Here is a 6,601-nt window from a genome sequence, read left to right as displayed (position 1 = left end):
TGGAGTTGCCCTCTGAGGACCATGCCCTCGTGCAGTGGCCCCAAAAGGAAGTGTGTTTGCCTTAAGGGATGTGGAAGACTTTATTGGATGTTACAGTTTTATCTAAAACAAATATCCACTCGCATTTCATATATTGGATCCTTTCTTAGGTCTGCAAGTTGTGTTGTCACCATGTCACAGATTTCATGAGAGCTGCTCTAGAAGAAGAGGGGACAGGAGTACACAGGCAGGAGAGCTGCCTCTGGCACTCACTGTTGCACTAAGTGAGACACGGCTTTTGTGACTGCTAAGTGGCTATTTGGATTATATAATGCCAACACTCTCTTTGTAAAATGGACAAGTGGGTTAGAAAACTCCAAATTCCCTACAGCAAAGGTAAAAGTACTCATTCAAATCCAAGTAACCCCCAGAAAATGGCAAAACTGATGCTCTCAGTAAGGGATCTTAGTCACAATGCAATTACACTAAGACTATCTAATCAGATTTGACAAGAAGTACAATTTCCAAATTTAGAAACAATCACAAAAGCTGCATGAAATGTGAATTCACATCCAGTATAGTTAATGAACACACTTTCCCTTTTGGACAAACATCTGTGGGGCTTTGAGAGATTTAATGGCCATATGAAGACCTTTCAAACGGAAGTATGTGTATATTTATTTGTTTATTTTTTAAAGATCTATTTATTTGAAAGGCAGAGTTACAGAGAGGGAGACAGAGACAGAGACAGAGAGAGGGGTCTTCCATCTGCTGGTTCACTCCCCCAAATGGTCACAACTGCCAGGATTTGGCCAGACCTAAGCCAGGAGCCAGGAGCTTCTTCCAGGGGTCTCCCATGTGGGTGCAGGGACCTAAGCACTTGGGCCATCTTCTGCTGCTTCCTCAGGTGCATTAGCAGGGAGCTGGGTGGGAAGTGGAGCATCTGGGACTCAAACTGGTGCCCATATGGGACACCAGCACTGCAGGTGGTGGCTTAACCCACTATACGACAGTGCTGATCCCACATATTTTTAAAGAATACTTTTCTCCCATAGAGTTAAGGAAAACATTAAAAAATAATTTTATCTTATTTAAAATAATACAAATCCGAGGTGGGTGCTTGGCTTAGTGGTTAAGATGCCACTTGAGACACTTAGATCCTACATTGATAAGTGCATTGGAGCCTCAGCTTTGCTTCTAATTCTAGCTTACTACTGATGTACACCCTGGGAGGCAGCAGGTGATGGCTCAAGTATTTGGGTCCCTGCCAACCACACAGGAGGCCTGGACTGAGTTCCAGGCTCTTGGCTTCAGCCAGGCTCAGCTCTGGCTGTTGTGGGCATTTGGGGATTAAATCAGCAGATTAAAAGATCTCTCCCTCTCTATTCTTCCTTCTCTCACTGTCCCCCCCCCTTTTTTCAAATAAAATGGAAAAAATGCATGAAGCCTGTGGGGAGCAACTCGGACTAGACTAAGTTACTGGAATTAAGACTTATTCTATGCATCTGCTCTCCCACAATATGGCGCTGAGAAGGGAGTAACAACTTCTACGCAGCTGCCTCTCGCCAATTTGATTGACTGAGCTGCAGGAGCTGATCCTGCTCCTGATTGGAGGAGAGCAGCGTACTTGGCGTGTGGGTAGCAGAGTTGGGATTGGTGGAAGAGGACTATAAAGGAGGAGAGAGACAACATGCACCAGGAACATCTATCTGAAGGAACACCTGAGCAGCCCCCAAGAGAGCCGGTCGGCGGTGTGCCGCTCCCCCGCGGAAGTGGGGAAAGTGGCAGGGGGAACCGCCCTTCCACGGAGGTGGAAGGACGGTAGCCAACCCGGGAAGAACCAGCAGCAAACCCGGGGAGGGCCGAGCAGACAAAAGAACAGCGCAGGGTCCTGTGTCGTTCCTCCACGAACAGGGGGAGTGACAGAAGCCCTTTCCTCCAGCCACCCCAAAGACTTCCCTGCACCTTGAGTTGTCTGCTACTCTTTTATTCTCTTTGGCTTGATAAATACATCACAGAAAAATATTATTCTGCAAAGCAAGGAGATCTTTAGCCTTAAGAATAAACAAACTATTTGGGGAGGTTAATGTTTCTCAGATAAAATCTTACATTTGCAAACAACCAGAACACAATCCTCCAAGCTGAGTTTTACGTTTATTACTATGAATTAAAGACTAGACCTTTCCCCCCTTTTTCTGTGTGTGTGTGTGATTTTTTTTTGTCTCTAATGACTGCACAGGTAATATTTTCACCATATGACTTATAAACTGCAAACTTTTCATTGAATTTTTATTAACATGGCATGAATAATGCATTCAGTCTGGAAATGTCACAGTGAACATCAAACGGTTTTATATAATGCATTTTTTAAATATTTATTTATTTATTTAAAAGGCAGAGTTACAGAGAGGCAGAGGCAGACTGAGAAGTCTTCCATCCACTGGCCACAACGGCTGGAGCTGGCTGATCTGAAGCCAGGAGCCAGGAGCTTCTTCTGGGTCCACCACATGAGCGCAGCGGCCCACGGACTTGGGCCATCTTCCACTGCTTTCCCAGGCCACAGCAGAAAGCTGGATTGGAAGTGGAGCAACCAGGACTAGAACCGATGCCCATATGGGATGCCTGCATTGCAGGTGGTGAAGAAGCCAACAATAGGTGAAGCAGCACCGAAAACACAGTTTGGGAAGAAAACTTGATACCTACTTGTGTCCCAGGAGGGATACAATGAGTAGCAGAAGGAAAATTCCCCAAGCTTCCCCCCCCCCCCCCGCACAAATGGAAGTAAAACCAGAAGTTAGCCAGAAAACAAGTGGAGGCTGGGAAAGAGAGAAGAGAGGTTGGAAACCTCTTAACTATAGTAAAAGATACCACAATTTGGAACCACAGTAAAAATAGAACAGTTTTCAAGAACTGTTGGGGCAGCTTTTAATTTTTTGTGATTCAAGAGTCTTGAGGAATACAAGTGCTGTTAGTAGTCTATCTTTGGATGCTTTATTAGTTAATGAGACTGCTCATCTTTCTAGTACCCCTTTCTCTTAGGTTTTCAGATAGGTTATCTTATGATAATCTGCCCAAAAATATGTGTTCAGCCTTTCATGGCCCTCAAGGAGCACACTATTAATTGTCTCTCCAACAAACATCTCTCTTTTCTCCTTGGGTAGCCAACTAGTCAGGAGTAAGCCTGTGTATTTGTTTTCGGTTGCTGCAGTAACATTTTATCACAAATTTAGCAGCTCAAAACTATGTAACATTTTTTGAAAAGTTGCTTAGGTCAGAAGTTTGAGTTGGTTTTGTTGGCTTCTCTTTGAGTTTCATCAAGACAAAATTAAGAAACTAGCCAGCTGGGCTGTTAATCAACATGCACTGTGGAGGATCTGAACTTATTCAGGTGGCTGGCAGGAAAAAGGCCCCACTTCCTGGCTGGCTATCAGCTGTGGGTGCCTCTAGCTAACCAAATGCCTCTCTCCAGTCCTTGCACGCGGATCCTTACATCTCATAGCCAGCAAGAGTGTTAAATCTGTCACACTTGGAGACAATTTGGGTAAAAAGATGTATTTATGTATGTATTATTTAAAAGAGTTACAGAGAGAGGTAGAGACAGAGAAGATCTTTCATCAGCCGTTTTGCTCCCCGATAGTCCCAGTGGCCGGGGCTGGGCCAGGTAAAGCCAGCAGCACAGGAGCTTCTTCCAGGCCTCCCACATGGGTAGCAGGGTCCCATTCAGTTGTGCCATTGTCTGCTGCTTTTCCCAGACCATTATCAGCGACCTGGGATTGGAAGTGGAGCAGCTGGGACTCAAACCCACTCTCATATGGGATTCAGGCATTGTAGGCAGTGGCTTTACTTGCTATGCCACAATGCTGGTCCCTAAGATAATTTATTTTAAAGTCTGCAAACTTAATTACATCTGCAAATTCACAAGTTCTAGGGGTTAGAATGTGGATATCCCTGGAGGTCCATTATTCTGCCCATTATCATATGTGATCTATGGACAGTCAAAACACACACATACTAAAAAAAAAAAAAAACATGAGAGGAAGTTCATTGGGAATTCATTTCTTGGATGAAAAGACAGTGCTCCTTTGTTTTCAGGTAGGAATGTTAATAGAGTGACAAAATGTCTGGTATTGTAGCAGCCACCTTGTAACCGGGAGACATCAAGAAGAGGATAAAAAGTCAATAAACCAAGGAAGCCGGATTAGGAAACTGAAAAGCATTTGGACTGTTACATTGAACAGCAGAACCAGTGCCAGTGATTGCCTTTGTCTGGATGGCTTGCCAATTGAGGAAAAATAAATATTTATTTAAGGAATTAGTCCAGGTTTCTCTTATTATAAATGTAAAGGAATTCTAAATATGTTGTTCTTTGCCCTAGTTTCTGGAACTCTACATTTGAAGGCTTTAAAATGTAGTATTGGTTAATCTTACTAAATTAATTTACATGTCATTTACACTTGAGGGTGGGGCCAATCTTAACCTTACTGTGAGAATGTGCTCTCAATTACAGAGTTAAGAGTATCCAGGGGTTGGCAAACTATAGCCCATTAGCCAATTCCTGCAAGCATAGCAGGGGCAGCTAAGAAAAGCTTTTCACATTTTAAAAGTGTTATTTAAAAAAAAAAATAAGAGTACCTGGAGTATTTGGCCACAAAGCTGAAAATATTGTCTGGTACTTTAGAAAACAATCCTTCTTCCACCTGCACTAGGCATACAGAGGGCTCACCTCTCATGAAGTGGAGAGTAGGGTTCTACCAAGAGTTATTAGGTCAGCATTTAATACCTTTCAAGAATTATTATAACTCACCATGTAAAGCTTCTGGCACAGCTGAAGATGAATTCTATCTTCAAATTAAATTCCTTTTCAGTTCAACGTTTATTAAAATCTTTTTATTGCAAAACTATGGAAGATACTGAGGTTACATAGTGAATTAAACAAGGTCTCATTGTAGCTGAAAATTGCTCAATTTGTCATCTTCTCTGAGAGAAGTAGTCTACAGAATACTCCCAGAAAAGAGCCTGTAGAGAAAGGATAGCATACAAAATTTTCTAAGTACCCAGATTTTTCCAAGAATACTAAAGGAGGGATGGACAGTTAGTAGTTGGAAATTTAGGCCTGTAACTCAGGGGCAGAAAGGGAGAAAAACAACCATAAGAGCAATATGCAGTATTTTACCACATCAATCCCAGAAAGTAAATGCTGTTTTGCAATTTCTATTTCAGATCATGATCCAATGTTCAGAGTCTTATGAAACCAAATTGCTTCCCAGGGGTGAGCATTTGACCTACTTGTTCAGACACTTCAAATCCAGCTTCTTACTAATACAGACCTGAGGCAGCAAGTGATGGATGAATCAAGTCATTGGATGCCTATCACTAACACGGGAGACCTGGATTGAGTTCCCAGGTGTTGGTTCTGGGTTCAGCCCAGTCCAGGCCACTGTTGGAATTTGGGTAGTCAACCAGCTCTCTCTAATAATAATAATAATAAAGTTGAAAAATTATTTTAAAAATTGTTAAATGGGAATGGGGAATGATTCATAAATCTCTTTAAAATTCTGGGGCGACAGACAGGAAAGAATCTGCAGAAAAAAAGAATCAACCACAAAACTGAGGGATTGCTGGTGTTTAATTATGGACACAGGGAAGGTAGCACAAATTCTGACAGCAAGTGATCAAGATGTGTAAAGAGAACTAAAAGAGAACAGTTTCCCAGAGGCTTAGAAATTTAAAAGTTTTGGGGCCAGTGCTGTGGCATAGCAGATAAAGCTGCCACTTGCAGTGCCCGCATCCCATACGGGTGCTGGTTTGAGTCCTGGCTGCTCCACTTCCAATGCAGCTCTCTGCTATGGCCTGAGAAAACAGTAGAAGATGGCCCAAGTCCTTGGGCTCCTGAACTCATATAGGAGACCCAGGAGAAGCTCCTGGCTCCTGGCACTTGGCTTTAGCCTGGTCCAGCCCCAGCCATTATGGCCATTTGGGGAGTGAACCAGTGGATGGAAGACCTCTTTCTCTCTCTCTGTGTCTGCCTCTCTGTAACTCTGCTTTCAAATAAACAAATAAATCTCAGAAAAGAAATTCAAAAGTTTTGAAAGCTTCAGTACCTTCAAGTAGGCCAGATACTAAGGTGAAAGTACGGAATTCGGCCATTGGGAAGTGGGATACTTTACACTGTTCAGTTTGGTATCAAATAGCCACATACAGCTATTTAAGCTAATTACAACTAAATAAAAATTTAAAAATTTGCGATTCAGTTTCTTAGTTGTACTAGCCACATTTGCAATGTCCAAAAGCCATCCAACACAAGTGTCTACCATACCAGACAGCTCAGATTATAAAATGTTTTGATAATTGCAGGAAGTACTATTGGGATGCTTTTGAACGCATCCAGTAGTGCACAAGCAAGACTGCAATGGGGGGCATTCAATGTGTTTTTCCTTACACATCTCCCAGGTCTTTTATTTCTGGTCTGTTACTAGATCTTTCCCCCTTCTATCTGCCATTTCTGTGTCTCAGTTAACATTTCCTTCCTTTTTTTTTTAAGATTTATTTGAAAGTGTTAGAGAGAGAGAGATCTTCCACCCGCTGGTTCACTCCCCAGATGGCCACCACAGTCGGAGCTGCG

The sequence above is a fragment of the Oryctolagus cuniculus genome, chromosome 1, assembly GCF_964237555.1.
Source record: "Oryctolagus cuniculus chromosome 1, mOryCun1.1, whole genome shotgun sequence".
NCBI lineage: Eukaryota > Metazoa > Chordata > Mammalia > Lagomorpha > Leporidae > Oryctolagus > Oryctolagus cuniculus.
The sequence above is the reverse complement of the archived record's forward strand: the minus strand, read 5'-3'. Positions refer to the sequence as shown.